This window comes from Eubalaena glacialis, chromosome 7 (assembly GCF_028564815.1).
Source record: "Eubalaena glacialis isolate mEubGla1 chromosome 7, mEubGla1.1.hap2.+ XY, whole genome shotgun sequence".
Taxonomy (NCBI): domain Eukaryota; kingdom Metazoa; phylum Chordata; class Mammalia; order Artiodactyla; family Balaenidae; genus Eubalaena; species Eubalaena glacialis.
This window is the reverse complement of record NC_083722.1, coordinates 70,867,576-70,888,690: the sequence shown is the minus strand read 5'-3', so window position 1 is coordinate 70,888,690 and position 21,115 is coordinate 70,867,576. Positions and strand designations below refer to the sequence as shown.

The window sequence follows — 21,115 nt, the reverse complement described above, 5'->3', positions numbered from 1 at the left end:
CTACATTTCACTAATAGGATCTTCTGTACAAGAGTTTTCCCCCCAATTCTCCCCACTTATTTACTTATTTCAGTAAGGACTCATGGATATTTATTTTATTTTCTGGGTTATAATCCATTTCTATCATTATTTGTTTTGTTGCTCAAATTGTCACAGATTTTGAAGCCAGTTTCTCAAGGTAGCTCACTTCTAACATCACTCTTTCTTGTGAGAAGGCTCAAAATTGTGCATTTTCCCCAGGATCTCTGCACAAACATAAACTGCTAGAACAAACGTCAACCTCCAGCAGAACCCATTTTGAAGGCTGAGTGGTACAGCATTTATATCACTACTCCCTTACCTGTCAGATTATTCTGCATAACCCTCTCTTGACATTGGTTCAATTTCCCTCCAGCATCTCAGAATCCCCCAGCCAACATCCTGCCCCCACCTGCTTTTCTCCTAGATTATTTTCTTGCCTTTGGCCTCAGAATCCTCTGATTTCTCAAATGAGGCTCACTTGCGTTTCTCACCCCCTTCAGCTCTCAGCTCAAACGAGGGTTGTCAGATAAAATACTAGTCGCCCAGTTAACTGTGAATTTTAGATAAACAGTGAGCAATTCTTTAGTGTAAGTATATCGCGTGCAAATTTGAATCTCAGGTAAATGAATAATTGTGTAGTATAAGTATGTCCCAAACATTGCATGGTACATACTTACACACTAAAAAAATTATTCATTGTTTCTCTGAAATTCAAATTCAACAGGGTGTCCTATATTTTCATTTGTTAAATCTGACAACCCAAGTTCAAGCATAAAGAAGAGGTGGCATTTATTGTCCACACAATTGGTGACCAATTTAGGCAAGAAGATAAGCAGCTAAAACACTTTACAGAGTTCATTATCCTTTTCTAGGGAGCATTTTGTTTTTGTTTTTTTTAAAACACTTTTACTGAAGTATAACATGCATAAAGAAAACCCCATGGTTTACGACTCAATGATTTTTCCCAAAATAAGCACTCCTGTGTAAACACCAAGCACATCAGGACATGGAGCATCGCCAGCCCCAGGATCAGGGTCCACTCCTGCTGAGCCTGAGGATGGCCCGGCCCCCCTCCTGTGGTGGATGTGGAAAGAGTGGGTTTGGGCATAAACACTGGGTTCAGATCCCACCTTGGGCACAAGCACAGTTTCCTCACCTGCCAGATGAGTTTTAATACATATACATTTCATGGGGTAACTTTGAGGATTAACTGGTAACTTTGAGGATTAACTGAGATCATGTAAGTGCCTGCAACTGCTCCCAGCACATGGGAGGTACCCAATAAAAGTTCATTTCCTTCCCTCCCTTTCCAGGAAAGGGGTTTTCCTCCCTAATTTCCTACCAGGCCTGAGACTGAGAATGAAAACATATCAGCCACTCTCCTGACAGTCACCCACACTCCAAATACCTCACAAAACTCCTGAGTCCTTCTGTGGGGGACCCCCAGGCACTCAGATCTGAGCTCCCCATCCACTCCCCCACTGCATTCTAACCGCACAGAGGGGTAACTGCTCCTGCCCAGCACACGTGGGCGCTCAATGGACGTTTGCTCATTGAATGAATGAATGAATGAACGAGTGGATCAACCCACACACCCCGCCCCTGGCTCCTCTCCTGCCCACACGGCTCCGTGCATTTCCCTCCTCGGCACTTTCCCAACCTCCCGCTGCTCTCCATCCACCCCACAATGGGAAACACAGCAGGTGGGGTGCCCAGTCCACATCTGGGTCAGAGAGGACTGCTGCGGTGCAGAGAAGCTCTGAGATTAGTGACCCCAGATCAGTGAGAAGCCTCAGACGATGGTCCAATGCCACAGGCACAGCTAACCATGTGGAACCAGAAAGGAACAGGAATGAAAATCGTTTTTTTAAGGAAGAAATAAAGTCCTGAACTTTCCTCAGAAGTAATACAAAGCTTAGTTTAGAGATGCTTTAAATCCACATTCACCCAAGACGAGAAAAGGGTGTGATGGAGCAGGACAAAGACATAGTGAACAGTGCCGGTGGAACCTTGAAGCTGAGGGGACAAGTCTGCTCTCTCCAGTTTCCAAACAGAGCCCTTCTTCCTGCCCTTCCTCCCCCTCCCTGGGGAATCAGGAGCAGAGACTCTGGTCTCGGTTGAGTCTCCAGCTTTAGTGCCACCAAAAGATTTCCCTTAGAACAAAGGGTAAGTCTGGAAGCAGGCTTTGTTGGGTTCTATGGCTGAGCAAGTGAACCACCCTGGGCAAGCTACTTCACCGCTCTGGCTTACTTCCCCCAGCTTCAAAACGGGGAAGTAGTCACGGGCGCACTGCAGGGCTTCAGGGAGCCTGAGAGACGGCGCGGGTGAAAGCCCTGCACATCACTCCTTCATAAACGGTCCTGAGCCTCACACGGGAACGATGGCTTTCAAACAGAGGTTTTAACATCACTCTTAGGCTTGACTGAGAGTGTAACACAGGGTAAATCATTCATTCCCCTTTCTGAGAAAGGACAAAACATTGCTTTTTAAGACTATCCATTTAGAATCTGCAGGATAGGTGAGCTACCTGCAAGGCACACACAGACATGAGTTTCCTGGGGGACCAAGAACAAGACATCTTTCAGGAAAGGGCCTTAATAACTAACCCACCCAGAGGAAGGAGCTTGGAACAGTGATGTCCACCATGCACGGACCAGGAGAGGGGAGGATGTGGAGGGGGAAGGCTAGTTGGACGATGGCTCTAATTCTGGGAGTGAGGAATGGGGAAGAGGGGAATGAAAGGTGTTTTCTGAGCCCAGGAGTGACAGGACCTGGTCATTTTAACAGGCTCAACCTGGCTGCCAATTGGGTCAGATCTTCAGGAAGACGGTTGGCCAGACAGAAGAAAGACTTTCTGATGATCAGAACTGGCCAACCCTTCTCCGGCTGCCTTGAGACTGAGCCCCCTGAGCTGCTGGTGATCACAGGAGGGAAGAAAGGTTTCCTGCTGCATGGAGGGGGGAGAGGCCCCCAGTTCTGGGTTCAGACTCCATAATTACTGGCCACTGGCCCTGCAAAAAAAGTCAAGACAGTAGCTGGGGTGACACAAAGTTCCCTGGGCAGTTCCAGAAACTAAACGGAAGTACGACTTCCAACAAGCAACAGAAATGGAAAGTGCCTCATTCACTGGCTTCTGATCTCTACTTTTGTGACATACCGAGAGGCCTTCTACCAGTACAATCCTCACCAAAGTCTCAATTCACTCAGATGCTTAAAAAATTAAATATCTATGTGTTTAAAAGAGTCTGTCTTAACAGTGATTATCCCTAGGTAGAATGATGGGTGCCTTTTACTATTATCTTTGTCTATATGTTCTGACTTTTCTACAGTTAGTTCTGTTTGTTTAAATGTTTTAAAAATGACAAAAAACACAGAAGAAAGCGGGTGAAAAAAATCAAACCCTTCAGAGAACACAGTTCTCTTAGCATATGTGTATAACTGAGTCACTCTGCTGTACAGAAGAAATTAACACAACATTGTAAATCAACTACACTTCAATAAAATTTTTTAAAAAACAAGAGCATAGTAACTACCAGAAAAGGGATGAAAATCTCTTGTGAAGATATTTCAACAGAAGAAGTTGGAAGGTTATCAGCCAAGCAACACCAGCTTGGAGAGCAGGCGGTTGAGAAAGCGACGAGCAGAGAGCCCAAAGAAACTCCTGAGCCAGCTCGAGTCAAGGACCACAGACTGGTGCAGCCACTATGGAAAACAGTATGGAGTTTCCGAAAAAATATAGAAACAGAACTACCGTGTGATCCAGCAATTCCACTTCTGGGTATATATCTGAAGAAAATGAAAACACTGATTCAAAAAGGTACATGCAGGGACTTCCCTGGCGGTCCAGTGGTTAGGACTCTGCACTTCCCCTGCAGGGGGCACCGGTTCGATCCCTGGTTGGGGAACTGAGATCCTGCATGCCATGTGGTGCGGCCAAAAAAAAAAAACAACCCCCAAAAGGTACATGTACCCCAATGTTCACAGCAGCACATTTACAAGAGCCAAGATATGGAAGCAACGTAATCACCTATCAACAGATGAGTGGATACAGAAGATGTGCCATATATATATATATACACACACACACACACACACACACACACACATACACACACACACAATGGAATACTACTCAGACATAAAAAAGAATGAAATTCTGCCATTTGCAGCAACATGGATGGACCTAGAGAATATTTTGCTTAGCTAAATAAGTCAGATAGAGAAAGACAAATACTGTATGATATCACTTATATAATACAACACAAATAAATGATATGCAAAACAGAGACTCATGATATAGAAAAATAATACAAAATAGTACAAATGAATGTATATGCAAAACAGAAATAGACTCACAGATACAGAAAACAAACTTGTGGTTTAGACTCAACCGAGACCAGAGTCTCTGCTCTGTGGTTTTCCCTCTCCCAAAGGGGAGAGGGAAGGGAGGAGGGACAAATTAGGGGTATGGGATTAACAGATACAAACTACTATGTATAAAATAGATAAGCAACAAGGATATACTGTATAGCACAGGGAATTATAGCCATTATCTTGTAATAACTTATAATGGAGTATATAATCTGCAAAAATACTGATCACTAAGCTGTGCACCTGAAACCAATATAATATTGTAAATCAACCATACTTCAATTAAGTATATATAAAAGAACCATGGGAGGGCTTTCACACTGCTGGTAGGAATGTTACATGGCACAGTCACACTGGGAAACTTTCTGGCAGTTGCTGTAAAAGTTAAACATACTTCTACCGTATGATCTAGAAATTCTACTCCTAGATACATACCCCAGAGAAATGAGCGCATATGTCCACACAAATGATCACAGCAGACTTATTCATAATGGCTCTACACTGAAAGAACCCAAGGTTCCTCCACAGGGAAAGAGAAAAACTGTGGTGTATTCATACCATGGGCTACTACTCGGCAGTACAAGAGGACCAACCACTGATACAGGCGGCAACAGAGATGAATTTCAGACATTGTCTGAGTGAAGTAAGCCAGACAAAAGAGTACTACAGTAGATTCTCACTATTTGAGGCAGTTATGTTCCATAAAATCACCGCAAATACCAAATTAGTGAATAGTGAATCACTGCTCCCAGAGGAAACACAAGGTTAGGTTCCTGTGAGCCTCTGGTCACAACGTTTTCATCCATCAAAAAATACACGGGGCTTCCCTGGTGGCGCAGCGGTTGAGAATCTGCCTGCCAATGCAGGGGACACGGGTTTGAGCCCTGGTCTGGGAAGATCCCACATGCCGCGGAGCAACTGGGCCCGTGAGCCACAATTACTGAGCCTGCGCGTCTGGAGCCTGTGCTCCACAACAAGAGAGGCCGCGACAGTGAGAGGCCCGCGCACCGCGATGAAGAGTGGCCCCCACTTGCCGCAACTAGAGAAAGCCCTGGCACAGAAACGAAGACCCAACACAGCCAAAAATAAAATAAATAAAATTTAAAAAAAAAAAAAATACACAACTTGTTTTATCCATTTCTGTTTAAAGACACCTTATTTAGTATATATTGTTCTTCATTAACATTGAACTCACGGCCAACAGCCCTGTAAGTCATGCCTGAAGGAAGCTTATCTAACACATGTATTTTCTCCATAAGGCACATCACAGCCTTCTCAAGTTTAGGACCACTAGATGTCACTTCAGCCATTTTTTTACACGTGGGCCATTTTAAACAGAGAAATCATCAACAAAGAGCACAAAAATGCAAAAAACCACATTGCACTAAATAGACCATGAAAAGGACACTTGTTTACAATATGAAAGCAGAAACAAGCAGGCAGAACCTCTCCCAGATCAACCTCAGCCGAGGGTACATGTGTGGGGTGACTCAAATTTTTCGCCGCTCTACACATGTTCCCAAATGATCATCAAAGTGCTGTGAGTATTTGTTTTTTTGTTTTTTGGCTGTGTTGGGTCTTCATTGCTGGGCGCGGGCTTTCTCTAGTTGCGGTGAGCGGGGGCTACTCCTCGTTGCGGTGCGCGGGCTTCTCATTGCAGTGGCTTCTCTTGTTGCAGAGCACGGGCTCGAGGTGTGCGGGCTTCAGTAGTTGCAGCATATGGGCTCAGTAGTTGTGCCTCGCAGGCTCTAGAGCGCAGGCTCAGTAGATGTGGCGCACGGGCTTAGTTGCTCCACGGCATGTGGGATCTTCCCGGACCAGGGCTCGAACCCGTGTCCCCTGCACTGGCAGGTGGATTCTTAACCACTGCACCACCAGGGAAGCCCATGCTGTGAGTATTGATCTGGGGTTACAAGTAAATTTTAGCAAGCAGGCAAATTCACAGATACAGAATCCGTGAATAATGAGGATCAACTGTGTATGAATACCACGTGGATCTATTTACATTATGTTTTGGGGCAGGCAAAACTAATAAATGATTTTAAAAAAAATCAGAACAGGGGTTGCCTGGGGATGGACACTGCCTGGAAGAGGCAGGAGGGAACTTTCTGGGGGTGGAACTGCTCTGTCTTGATAGGAGTGTGGGTTACACGGGTGCATGTGTTCGTCAAAACTCATCAAACTACACGTTATTTCACTGTATGTTATTTCCTTCCCTTGGCTTCCTCTGCTCTCTGGCTGTAAACTTGGGCAGAGCTGCCCTCCCCACACCCACACGCCCACTGTCAGGCATGGGTAACGAGGGTGGCAGCCACAGGTGGACCACGGGCAGACGAGGGGCTGCCGTCTCCTGTCCACTGGGCTTCTAAAACTGACCTGTAAGGCTGGCCAACAAAGGGACTCTATCTGAGCCCCGCCCCCTCAGAGGGAAGCCTCAGCTACTTCACAACAAGCCCCAGATAACTGGGTCTTTGGAAGCTGCCTGGAAAGCCACCCTGATCTGGCCACTCTCCTGCACGCCCAGGCGAGGCCTCCAGAGCCCGGCTGGAGGCTCACGGGGTGGGCAGCCTGTCGGCAGGGCCCCGAGAGGAGCCAAATCCCAAAGGGCCCACTTCCCACCTCTTGACAGGAAACACTTCTCTAACTACAGAGACGGGATGGGTGATCTCTTTGGATGCTCTGCCTGTACTTGCTAAACTGAGGGGGGCTTTTAAGGTCCCGGAAAACTGGCTCAGCTGCAGATACCGCCTGCTCCATCACGTCCTGTGCAGACACCAGCTTCAGACCCCAGAGTATCTGCTTCCTCCATCAGAACACACGTGAGCCTCAGTGGGCTGTTCGGGGGGTGCAGGTGGCAATCATGAAATCAATCTCCTCTGGACAAACTACAGTCCTTCTGTTTAAGCATTTGTGGGTCTGAATGAATCAATTGAGCTTGGCTTTCAGATGGAAAAAGGTAAAGGTGCTTTGATACTTCTGAGAAAATACTAACTGTAAGTGCTTGTCCAGTAAATGATCACCACATGCCAGAGCCTGTTCTAAGTGCTTCATATAGCAAAGCCCCGTCCAACAGAAATACGATGCAAGCCACGTGTCAGTTTACACTTTCAAGTAGCCACGCTTAAAAAGTAAAAACAGATGAAACTAATTTTAATGATGTATTGTACTTAGCCCAACATATCCAAAGTATTCTCATGTCAACATATGATCAGTATAAAAATATTAAGGAGGTATTTTACTTTTTTCTCCCTATACCAAGTCTTCAAACTCCAGAGTATATTTCACATGTATAGCACATCTCAACTCAAACCAGCCACCTCTTGAAGTGCTTAGTAGCCTCCTGTGCTGTGGCTCCCGCACTGGCCAGTACAGACTGTACTAATTAATTTAGTCCTCACAACAACTATATCCACATTTTCCTAATGGGGAAACTGAGGCATGAGGATGCTGAGCAGTCTGCCCAGGGCAGTTCCAGACCCCACAGTCATATATGGCTTTTCATTCCCACAAAGAGCTCCTCAGAGGCTTCCCTGGTGGCGCAGTGGTTGAGAATCTGCCTGCCAATGCAGGGGACACGGGTTCGAGCCCTGGTCTGGGAAGATCCCACATGCCGCGAAGCACCTAGGCCCGTGAGCCACAATTACTGAGCCTGCGCGTCTGGAGCCTGTGCTCCGCAACAAGAAAGCCCGCGATAGTGAGAGGCCCGCGCACCGCGATGAAGAGTGGCCCCCACTTGCCGCAACTAGAGAAAGCCCTCACACAGAAACGAAGACCCAGCACAGCCATAAATAAATAAATAAATAAATAAATAAATAAAAATTAAAAAAAAAAAAAAAGAGCTCCTCAAATTCTGATTTTTAGTGTAACAGGAATGTCTGCTCAGCTAAGAACACATCTGCCAGCACATCTCCCTGCTCCCATCCAAACTTCCCCAGGACTCTGCTGAGCTGGTCCCTGGAGCTCAGTGAAGTCTCCACCCAGACAAACCTGGCATCCCAACCTCTTCCGGGCTCCCACTCCTCAGCTACCTGAGACACCTTCCACACACATAGGAAAGCTCTTCCGAGTAACTGCCAGTCAGGGTGAGGGACGTGGACAACCAGCCCGGCGCTGTGTGCCCACCATAGGGGTAACACCCCACTCAAAGCACTGCCACTCAGCAGAGCGTCAGGGAACATCCCTTCCCTCCACTGGCCGGGGCGTTCACCATTTGTTCAAGTACATACTGAGCATCTACTGTGTGCCAGGCACTGCCCTAGGCCCTGGGGGTACAACAGTGACCAGCACAGACACCCCACACCCAGCAGAGGGCCAGGCAATAAGTCTGGCACAAAAGAAGCCCCACAAATTCTAATCCAGTCTCTTGTATACAGTAGGCGATCCATAATGGCTCTTGAGGGAATACGCTTTTTGGGCTTGGAACTGGAAGTGGTGATGGACAGAGGTGGGGGAAGGGTCTGGGTAGGACTGGGATGGGGGTCGGTGAGAGCCTTGGGAACCTGGCAGGAAAGTCAGTGCCCCACTCAAGGTTCACGCCCACAACCCCTGCTTCAGGACAGACTCCAAAGCTCCACCCAGCCACAAGACAGGAAACCATCCAGAGATGCACCAAGGTTCCATGCTGTCCTACTGAAATCCCCTCCTCCTCAAAATGTGGTCATGTCTCAAGTTTGCCCTGGGGAACAGGACTTCTCCAGGCTTACAGACTAGCCCACCTGCCACCAGTCATGTCACCCAAGTCCCTGTCCAATAAGCTCATCCTTCTACTCAGACGGGGTAGCACAGATATCAGCACAGCGCGTCACAGCTACCACCGGGAACAAGTGACAAAGCAACTGTGTCTGTAGCATCCACTGTGTCTCAGCCCACGGGCATTGTAACTAAAACATTTTGATTTTTTACTCTGATTGCATAACATTATAAATACATGCCATGATTCATTCATTCAACAAATAGTTAACGAGTAACTTCTATAGACCAGGCCCCGTGTTTTGTGTATTGAATCTTATCACTAAATCACTGTTTGGTTTTATTTCCTCACTTTCCTTATTTCTTAAGGGCTGCTTTATCATAGAGTGTCCATTTTTTTCCCAGAAGAATAGAGTCCTGAGTTCATGAGCAAGGCCGATGATGACCAAGCATTATTAGTGGGAGAAGGGCATTTTGGAGTCACCTCTGCTGGGACATGATCTCACGGAGGGACCTGGTGGGCCAACCAGGAGAAGCGCCTGCCATCACCACCCACTGGCCTGCTGCCTGGGGCGTGTCTGTTGTTTTCCATGTCCTTCCCTCCCGGGGCTTCTGCGCTCTGTTGCTGGTTTCTCTGCAAGCCAACGAGGGAACAGCTTCCATTCAACTGATGCCCGCATGCCACCCATACAGCGTCTGAAGCAGGTCCTGCCTCCAAACACTGTCACCATCAGAGCCAGGAGTCTCCTCCCAGGCAACAGCCTTGAATCCAAAAGTGGCTCTGGAGGCTCAGAGCACAGGAAAGGAAACAGAATTAGAAGGAGCACAGGACCTCCAGTCCCTGTCAGGTGAGGAAACCAAGGGCAGCAAAGTGAAGCAGGGTGTCTAAGCCGGCACAGCCCTCGAGCATCTCCAGGCAGGCCTGCATCTTGCTGAGCCTGCTGCCAGCATGTTCCATGTGACAATAACGCTGTCAGCAAACGCCCTGGGGCCCAGCCCTGAAATCCATCTCTCTCTAAATTCACTACCTTACTGCACCAACAGGAAGCAATGCAAACTAAGGAGCCGGAGAGGGGAACAGAACAGGTGATGTTTCAGCAGATGGGAAACCTCTAACCCGCTCCCTGGGGCCAGTCCTGAGCATCATGTGAGCAAACACGGCCACGACTTGGCTCCACTCTGCTGAAAGGAAGCCATTAACTCAGCTCATGGGGAGGTTTGGGAGAACAGGGAAGCCACTGTCAAGCTCTAGGCAGCAAAAGGCCAATCTGCTACTGTCTTATCGTGCTGAGGTGACCGTCACATGCCGTTGGGCCCAGAGCCTGCTGTGATGGGTTCACCCTGACTCAGGGCCTGCATTATAAGACAGGGGCCTTGTCCACGACGTCCTGAATGACCTGGGTCACTACACCTCCCAGGATCAGCGGCAGGGCAGACCCACACTGAACTGAAGTCCCCTCCTATTGAATGACAGACAGCATCATGGCAGGCTTCCAGAACTTTCAATATGTTACAAAGACATGTGTGGGGGAAGGAAGGTAGAGGCCCTGATACGCTCCTGACCAACTTCCAGTGACCGGGAGTAACCGGACCACGCTCCCCTGGGACTCACGGAGACGAACTACAGAACAAAACAGATGAGGGAAGAACTTGGCCAAGTCTAAACACCGTGGCTCTCAAAATTTAAAAATAACCTGGATCTAAAATACTCCCTCGGAAACACTCAGGCAGAGAGTCTCCAGCCTTCCAGCGTGACCCTGAGATTCTGTGTCCAGCTGGTTTCCCTGGGAGGGGACAGATGAAAAACAAAACCCGAAATGGATATAAATATTTGGTGACAAGTACTACCCTGCAGTTGACATGCCTGGGAACTTTTGGAGCGTGTTTTGTTTTAGGGTAAGGTTTCTGTTCGGTTTGCCAGATGGACGCTGAGCGTAGATTCATCCAACACTGGGTTTTGAGCATCTCCGCACACGGCCTGGGGTTGATACTGACCCTTAGACCAAGGCATTCTAGCTGCCCCCAAGGAAAGTGTGAGCTGGCACACCCCTGTCCTTGCCCACAACCCTTGGGGGTGTCACACAGGCACCCCCGAGGGCATGGCCCGCTCGCCCTAACCAACACGCTTCAGGGGAACAGGAGAAGTCAAGGGCCAAGGGGCTGTGGGCAGTCAAGGTCCCTACGCGGCCCATGTATGTGCCTCTGAGCCTCCACGATTCTGTCACTGCCCGGCAGGGAGGGGCTGGTAAAAGCCCAGGCTCCTGGCCTGAAGATGAACCTGGGTGCACCCCTAGCTGCAAGAGTGGGATCCGCCCCTCTAGCCAGCTTGGGCAGCCATCCACGGCCTGCCTTCCTCATTGCTCCACCAGAGAAGCGGGAGACCTCAGGCCTGATTTACTCATAGCCACAATGCCCTCTGGGGTCCCTCTGTCAGAAAGCCACTGTGCTCCCAGGAGCTCCGAGCCAGCGCAGCACGGCGGTCAGGATCCTGGACTCAGCAAAGCTCCTTCATAAATGCATTAGGCAGGTTACTTAGGTTCTGTTCTGTGTACCTCAGTTTCCCCGTCTATAAAATGGGGATCATAAAATAGGGTTGTTGGAAGGATTAAACAAGTTAATGCGTGTGAGATGATTAGCAAAGTGCCTGACACGGAGCAACTTGCTCAATAAATTTTAGCAAAACTATCTCAGAGCTGTAACCCCAGCTAAACATCCCTTCCTCTTCCCCCTCCACACCTTAACTGAGGCCCCTCCATTCCTTCAACAGACAACCACCCAGCCCCACGATCTGGGGCCCTGACAGTGCCAGGCCCCAAGGCCACTGTCCCATTTCAAGCCTGAGACCCAGAAACGCTGAGGGTACTGCAAGAGCCCTTGGAGATGTCCTGGGATCTGCCAGCAAAAACAATCTCAGTGAGCCCCATGGTCAGTGCTCTGAGCTGTCCCCCACACTAGGGACCCCAAGTTTAATTAGAATGAGAGTCTCAAAAGGCCTCTAAAGGGACTTCCCTGGTGCTGCAGTGGTTAAGAATCCACCTGCCAATGCAGGGGACACGGGTTCGATCCCTGATCCAGGAAGATCCCACATGCCGCAGAGCAACTAAGCCCATGAGAGCCACAACTACTGAGGCCTCGTGCCACAACTACTGAAGCCCGCGTGCCTAGAGCCCGTGCTCCACAACAAAAGAAGCCACCGCAACGAGAAGCCCGCGCACCGCAACGAAGAGTAGTCCCCGCTCGCTGCAACTAGAGAAAGCCCGCGTGCAGCAACGAAGACACAATGCAGCCAAAAATAAATAAATAAAATAAATAAATTTATTTTTAAAAAAAGGCCTCTGGGGTGGGTGACCCCCGTAATATCAGTGGCTCCCCATGTGTGGTTGTTTCCTACAGGAAATCTTCAGTCCTTCCTAATCTCACTTTCATCAGACACACCGCAGAGCAAACTGGCTTCTAACTCGGTAAACGCTTCTACATCTGGCCAAAGAGCCAAGAACCACAGCACATCACGCAGCCTGCATCACCGCGGGCTCCGGCCACTATTTGGGCCTGGAAATTTTCTGCAGAAAATCTTAACACTGATTATTCTAAGGGTGGCAGGCATGTCAGTGATTCATGGTTCTTGTTTTAACTGTATGTATTTTCCAGAATACCTACAGTAAAAATGATTACCGCTTACAAGTGAAAATGTAACTGTAACTAAACAAACAAAAAAGTTCTTTTTTAATTCTGTAGAGGCCTGGAAGGGAGATGAGATGCTAGGCCATTCAGCCCTCTGCCTTTCCGGGCTCTCGTCACTGAGGACAATACTGCTGCCCAGTCCCCTGTTACTCGGTCAGCTAAAATCAGGCATCCGATCGTACCCACAGCCAGAGCACTCTGGATTAGGAAGAGCCCTCAGAGGTGGCCCTCGCTCAGCACAGAGGAAGAGCAAGCAGCCTCACATCACACCTGGGGCTGTTGGTAGGCTCGGGCCCAGAACACCTGGTTGCCTCACTCCCAAATACATGATGCATTTCTTCCACAGTTCCTTCTCCTGAGCGGGAGCCATAAATCCGGAGATGTAAAGAAACATAACTTTTTTAAAAAAACCTCTGGCAAGAACAGTCATGTCAAAAGGTCAATTCGATGTTCTGCATTATGAATGGAAAGAGCAGGAAAATTAGATGGAAAAAACAAGACATTTTTTCCTGGTCACAGAGGAACAGAGCAGAAACATTCCGAGGAGGGAGAACCTCAGAAAGACAGCCTGATGGGATGAGGCAGCTGCCGTGGGAAACGGCTGTCAGGACTGGCCAGGGCTACAGCTGGAGACCCGCCGCCCTGAGGGGGATGGCAGGGGGGCAGCACCGTGCTGGCCAGAGGACGTGGGCTGGGGAACAGCAAGGGCAAGGGCCCTGTGGTGGGAAAGAACTCCATAAGCTCAGGGACCAGCAATGAGGCCAGTGCGACAAAAGCCGGTGATCACGGCGGGGTTGGGGGGACACCCTGAGTGCAGGCCTGAGGCCGGGGTGACAGAAGAGTGGCTATCACTCCAAGTGCAAGGGCTGAGTCTGACCCTCCAGTGTCCTTCCAAGCCCAGTGCTAAGAGCACAGCGGGGAGTGGACAAGCGCGCCTTGCCGACACGTGGACCCAGTGAACAGATGAATCACTCTGAATGAACTGTAGGGGTTGCTGATCGTCCCCCTACCCTGAAATCTCAGAAGAGAAATCCTGTGGGGAGAGCGGGCAGTAGGGACAGGGCTAAAGCATATGATGAAAAGTCCATCCCTTCAGAGAACACAGAGGACCAAAACAGTGTAGGAGCCCTGACCACTGACCACACGGGAGCAGCCACTGGTACAGAGTGAGCTGGATGGCCCTGCTGACAGCACCCACTCCTTGCTGTCCCAGCCTCAGCTGTACTCTGATCAGCCACGTGCTCTCCATCCATCCAAAAACGTGCCATGAAAGGTTTTTTAATTATCTCAAGGTTTCAGAAGTTACTTCAAACCACACAATTGCTCAGAAACTCATGTTTGGAGACTTCCCTGGTGGTCCAGTGGTTAAGACTCCGTGCTCCCAATGCAGGGGGCCATAGTTCGATCCTTGGTCAGGAAACTAGATCCTGCATGCATGCCGCAACTGAAGATCCAGCGTGCACAACTAAAAAAAGAAAGATCCCGTGTGCCACAACTAAGACCCAACACAGCCAAATAAATAAATAAATATATTTTTAAAAAACCCTCATGTTTGCAGTCAGAAGTCACAACTATCCCCGGCGGGTAGTGGTGACTGTAAGGGGGACCACGGCAGGGGGCTTCTTGGGTGCTGGTCGTGCTCTGTGCTTTGATCTGAGTGCTGCGTGTCTTCACTTTGTGAGCATCTACAATATATGTATACTATACACCAATAAAAATTTAAAATATATACCTTCCTGGTTTTGAGGGGAAGATTATCTGGCCTACAAAAAAACATGCACATAAGCTACCCAATTTCTAAACAGCTGGGAATCCCCATGTCTCAGGGTGCACACCGGCTGGGCTAGACAGGCAGAATTAGATTCTTTTTTTTTTTTTTATAAATTTATTTATTTTATTTATTTATTTTTGGCTGCATTGGGTCTTCGTTGCTGCGCGCGGGCTTTCTCTAGTTGCCGTGAGCGGGGGCTACTCTTCGTTGTGGTGCGCGGGCTTCTCATTGCGGTGGCTTCTCTTGTTGCAGAGCACGGGCTCTAGGCGCGCGGGCTTCAGTAGTTGTGGCTCACGGGCTCTAGAGCACAGGCTCAGTAGTTGTGGCGCACGGGCTTAGTTGCTCCGTGGCATGTGGGATCTTCCCGGACCAGGGCTCGAACCAGTGTCCCCTGCATTGGCAGGTGGATTCTTAACCACCGCGCCACCTGGGAAGCCCAGAATTGGATTCTTGAGTGTCATTTACAAAAGTTACCAAAGGATCAGAAATTTACTTCCATGGCTATAGAAGCCTGGATTCAGCAGGTCCAAATTATGGCACCATGTCTCCAAAAGGAATGTGGGCAGAAGTTCCCACACTTGGTCATGCCAGCTACTCAGACAGGGCCAGATGGTTAATGATCTTCTGCCCCCTTCTGCTACTTCAGCACTTGGTTTGGGTTTACTGCAATGCCTGGTATCTGGGGGGTAAGCAGGGCCTCTGGGGTGCACACAGGCCCCTTTCCTGAATTCTGGAGGGGCCCCTCTTCTACAGGATTGGCCCAGGTTGTTTCCTTTTATATGACAAATGCTCTGAAAATCACCCTCAAGTTTTCATTCAAGGCTGGACTTAAGCCCCATATTTCAAGCATCTGTTGCTAATAAAGTCAGATAAGACGTGCTTAAAAGGTCATTAAGACAACACGCAGCTCGATGTTGAAGAGACTGTCCAATGGGAGGGAGCAGATAGGACATTTACGGGTTCCTTGTCTGGACTGCTTTTTTCACCTCCTGCGTTGCTAGTAAAATGAAATCAAGTGTGACAGGCTCCCTGGTCCCTGGCAGGGCAGGACCATCCCCAGAAGGAGTCACACTTGTTCTCAGGCTCTCAGGCTAAGGCAGGTCTGCCGTTGCAGTTTTCTGAGTTCAAATACTGCAGCAGGAATGTCCACCCAAGACAGGAAAACTAAGGACAGCCAGGTGCTTCTCTCTCCATGCAGGTGGAGAAGGGCCCGTCCGTCCACTTGCTGGGTGACAGAGACCCTGAAACGAGCTCCCTCTTGCCTCGCCACCCCGCTGGTGCCTCACAGAGTGTGGCTCTCGTGCGCGGCACTAGCAGTGCCTGGTCCCCCAGACCCACACACAGCACAGAGGGAAGGAGCCGGGGGCTGCAGGTCCAGAGTGCTGACCATGGGGAAGAAGGCCTGGAAAGGGCAGGGAGGCCACTGATGCCCCCCCAGCAGCTGGGCGGAGAGTGAATCTGGAGGGGCAAACGGAGAACATCCAATTCAGCCCCGAAAGACCACCTAGTTCTCCCGTGCGAGCGGCCAGAGCCCCACCTGGCGTGGCAGCACCACCGCGGACACCTGTGTGGTCCTGAGCACGTCACGGCCTTAGTTTCTCAACTGTAAGCAGAGAATAACGGAGTCTGGCTGTGAAGGTTACATACAGGTTCTCAACAGACGTCACTATGATGAAAATCATGGCCAAGGTCACCAGGAATGGGGTCTTCTCTGCCCGGGACCGGGGATGTGGTGGACACCCAGATCTCCCTTCGCTGAAGGAGTCTCGGCCCAGCCGCTGGTGGGGCAAGAGGGAGCCTCGCCTGTCAGCCGCTTTGGGCACTGCCCCAGCTACTCAGAGCCGCCTCGCCCAGTCACCTCCACGCCAGGGCGGCCCGTGGGGGAGAGTGAAGGCCAGGCCGTCCGTCTCATCCCAACTCGGGGCAGCTCTGAAGAGCTTTTCCAGCTCCCGAGCCCGCTTGGGGTCGGCCCGGCCTTGTCAGGCCCGCACGGCAGCTGGGGCTCCTCCCTGCCCACTCCTGCTTCCTCCTCCTCCTCCCTCCACAGTTAGGGTCCCAATAGCACCCTTAGTCAGCCCCCTGCACGCTAGACTCTGTCTCAGAGTCAGCTTCCCGGGAAACCCAGCCTGTGGCAGGTGGTTTATTTGTGTCCTTTTTCCTTAGAAAGGGGGGAGACGACCAGCGTGAGGAGAACAGATGGCTACCGTGGAAGAAAAGAGGGGCGAGAGTAAACAAACGGCACGAGGGCCTCTTCACTTCCTCTGCAGGGAACACAGTGGTGTGAAAACAACCACACGGGGGGGCACCTTCTGAGCGCAAGGCCCAGGGAGGTGGAAACCCAACAGTGTTCTCTAAGAAGCATCAAGAGTTTGCTCTTAACTCTTTCCTCAAGGACAGGAAGACACAAAGAGGCTCCAGAGGAACATGGGAGAAGAAAGTGGGGGAAGAAATGCCTCCCTGGGACCAAACTGTCCCGAAGCCACAGAGACCTGGCCTTGGAAAGTGCCAGAAGAGTCCTCGGTGATAAGCTGATCAATAACTGGACACTGAGGTGTCTTCAAACCCAAGTGTCCTCCAAGGTGGCAGCAGGGATTCACAAGCTCTTCCCACAAGGTCAAATGCCCAGGAAGGGGTCCAGGTAAGCAACCCAAACATCAACTTTGCTTTGCTTCTGGCTAGAATTACATCGACTCTGATGATGACTGTTAACATTACCCTGATTCTCTCTGGCAAGAGCCCTGTATCAGTAGATATTCTTCTATTTAGAAGTAAAATTTCATCCTTATGTAATAAATGTAGTGTGTTGGACAGACAAAATCTTTCAAATAACACCAGATCTAGAGAAGGGAAAGACATCTGCCGATGTGAGCCCCTCAACCAGCCAAGAGCCTCGTACTGTGGATGAGCGGGGAGGCCTGGAAGGGACAGTTTGTTCAAGGTCCCACAGCAGGGCTGGGCCACACACTGACGGCCAGGTGCTCAGAGGAGAGACGTCCTCCTTGGCCACGTGGCCAGTCCCGTTAGAGTGGCTGGAAGCTCAGCTGCCAAAGCAGGTGGGGGCAGGCCCCCTCCTATATGATGGGCAGTGGGGTCCCTGGCATGACCTCTGCAGAGGGCAACTAGGCAACATTTAAAGGCCACAAAGCCCCCAGCCCTGCAACCTACCCCCCGCCCCGCCCCCGGGAGTCTGCCACAAAGCTAGTCTTTCACCTTGCAGTTGGCCCTTCTCAAGTCCACCACGAGGCTGCTTACGTGACCCGGGGCACATCCACAGAGGGTGACACTGAGCCAACTCAACACGTGCTGATGCACAACAGCTGCCAAGACGCACTGTTCAGAGGGAAAGGCGAAGAGCAGGTGGACAGCAGGCCCACAGAGAGATACACACACATATACACTCATCACACCAGGATGCTCGGCTAGAAACCGGGGTGAGAAAGAGACTAATTTTTCACTCTATGTGTTTTTGTGTCTTTTGAATTTTCTACATGTGAATGTAATGCTTAGTCAAAAAATAACTTAAATATGATTCCCTCTATATCAAATATCCAGAATACGTAAAGCCAGAGAGAGAGAATGTACATTGGTGGTTGCCAGGGGTTGGGAGAGTTGGAGGATTGGGGAGCAACTGATTTATGGGGGTGGGTTTCCTCTGGGGGTGATAAAAATGTTTTGCAACTAGATAGGGGTGGTGTTTGCACAACATGGCGAACGTGCTAAATGCCACTCATTACTTTTTAAATTAATTCCAAATTAATTAAAATGATTAATTTTATGTTATAGGAAGTTCACCTCAATTAAGGAAAAAACAACCATAAAAATAAATAGATAAATAAAGCAGGCTTTCACATCTGTGCTTGGGAGGCAGCTGGGCAATGCTGCTTAGAAGAATGGGCAGGGAGCCCCAACTGTGGGGCTCAGACCCCAGCTACACCCAGTCCCCCCTGTGAGACCTGGGATCAATAATCTAACCTCTCTGAGCTTCAGTTTCCAGGTCGGTGAAATGGGCTTCCTAAGATTACATGAGTAAAGTAAACAGTGTCTAGCACATTGCCTGGCACAGCCCAGGTCCCGGGGCCTCTGCTCTTGCTGTCTGCCCTGCTGGGAACGCCCTTTCCCTGGGCATCCTCGGACTCAGGGTTCACCCCCTCGCCTCCTTCAAGCCTAGCTCCAATGCCACCTTCTCGATGGGATCTTCCCTGACCACCTGATTTAAAACCAGAAACCTCCCTGCCACTCCCTGCCCGGAGGCTCCATCCTCTCCTCTTCCTATTTCTCTCCCTCATACTTGCTTATTTATTTTGTTCATCTCCTGTCGCCCTCTACTGCACTGTCTGCTCTGGGGAAGCAGGGGTTTCTGTCTGTCCCATTCATTATGTACCCCATGGCCCAAAGTAGGCACTCAATAAACATGGGCTGAATGAATGGATAGTGTTAGTCAGTATCTCTGCTCTGAGGCAGTGTATAAACTTGCCTCCCTGAAAAAATAAAACTGCTGTTTTGTTGTTTAATGAGCTTGAATTAAAAATTCAAGATAAATACTGTATTTCATGTGTATGTGGAATCTAAAAAAACAACACAAATGAACAAACACAACAAAACATAAACAGAGCTATAGATACAAACAGGTGGTTGCCTGAGGGGAGAGGGGTAGGGAAGGAAAGAAATAGGTGAGGGAAAGAGGTACAAACTTCCAGTTGCAAAACAAATGAGTCATGGGTATGAAATGTACAGTGTGGGGAATATAGTCAATAACTACATACTATCTTTGCAAGGTGACATATCGTAACTAGGCTTATCGTGGTGATCAGTTTGGAATGTATAGAAATACCGAATCACTGTGTTGTGTAATAGGAACTAACATAGTGTTGTAGGTCAATTATACTTCAAAAACAAACTCATAGAAAAAGAGATAAGATTTGTGGCTACCAGAGGTGGGAGAGGGGTGGAGCGGGAGAGGGGGAATTGAACAAAGGCAGTCAAAGGTATAAACTTCCAGTTATAAGGTATGCAAGTACTAGGGGTGTAATGTATAACATGATAAATATAATTAACTCTGCTGTGTGTTATAGATTAAAGTTAAGAGAGTAACTCCTGAGTTCTCATTACAAGGAAAAAGTATTTTTTCCTATTTCTTTAATTTGTACCTATATGAGATGATGGATGGTCACTAACCTTATTGTGATCATCACTTCATGATGCATGTAAATCAAATCATTATGCTGTACACCTTAAACTAATACAATGCTGTGTCAATTATATCTCAATAAAACTGGAAGAAAAAAATTCAACAACAGTTTGAACTAAAAAACCCACAGTTTTTCCAGCCAAGTGTTATTCCCAAAGTGGGGGATTTGCAAAGGAGAAGAGATGGTTCACAGTAAGAGGGTGCTACGTGCTCTAAAACATAAGCCAGTAAACAGTCACCCCGACCTCTGACTGCCCAGGGTGGTGTGAGAGCTGTTCCCGCGAGGCTCTCATGAGAAGCGAGAACACAGTGCTAGCTTGAGTGCCTCGGACCCCAACCCTCCAAGCACCTTGGGACAGAATCACTCACTGACGCAGAATGAGGTAGACGGAAAGGAGCAAGCCGGTCACCCTCCATGTCCAGGGCCTTCCCGGACCCTGCCTGGCAGAGCTGCCACCCCAGCGGCACTCAGCTTCCCAGGGCTCACAGGCCTCATGTGGGGAAATCGTGACCTCAGTTGTGCAGAGTTCAAAAATGAAAAAATAAAATAAAATAAAACCAACCCTCAGACTCTTCTAAAAGTATAGGCTGTCTTTCTAGTTAGCGCTCCTATGAGACGGCTACATCATTACTCAACAGAAGCATATCACTGCTTTCCTGCTGCCTCCAAACCCTGTGAGGAGAAAAAAGCTGAAGCTAGCAGTCTCCAAGAGTTTGTGGCTTTAAAAGAGAAGAAAACAAAACTTGCAAGTTGGAGTGAAACCAGCAAGAAGCATCTTCCATCCTCTTGGGAGCCACGACTGGGGGTGTAACCTGGCTGCCAGCTGGCGGGGGTGGGGGGGGGGTGGCGGCGGGTCCTGAGTTAGAAGGTACTTAATGCACAGGTCTCAAATTTCCCAGAACATCAGGATCCCGGGCTGACTTGTGAAAATGCCGATTGCTGGGTCCCACCCCACAGTTTCTGATGCCGTAGGTCTGGGGTGCGGCCTAAGAATTTGCATTTCTAACTAATTCCCAGGCTAAGGGTCCAAACTACACTTTGAGAACTACTGCTCTAGAACAAAGCCTTCCATGTTAGTGTTTCACCTCCCTCAATTGAACACAGAACCTGCAGGCAGACACGCGCACACACAGGGAGCCGCAGGGAGCCCCTGCCCGACCACTAGTCCTCAAACAGCCAGAGCCACCTGGCCCAGCCAACTACAGATGGAACACTCACGGCGTACCTGGACCTAAGAAGCCCATTCAAGTCCTGCCTGAGCCGGTCACTGAGAGAGGCTCTAAGTCACCCCCAAAACCTTTGAAATCCAAAATCACAGCATTTCCCTTTTGGGGGAGCAGTCATGAGTAATCCCGCCCTTCGCACATGGGTAACCCCCAGCTGCAAGATCCGC

At 49.2% G+C, this 21,115-nt stretch overlaps 1 protein-coding gene across 1 annotated transcript in view; it reads right to left on the bottom strand.

The window, feature by feature from the left end:
* LIMD1 (LIM domain containing 1) overlaps positions 1-21,115 on the bottom strand; it is a 71,790-nt gene that overhangs the window by 48,459 nt on the left and 2,216 nt on the right. The window lies entirely within an intron of this gene.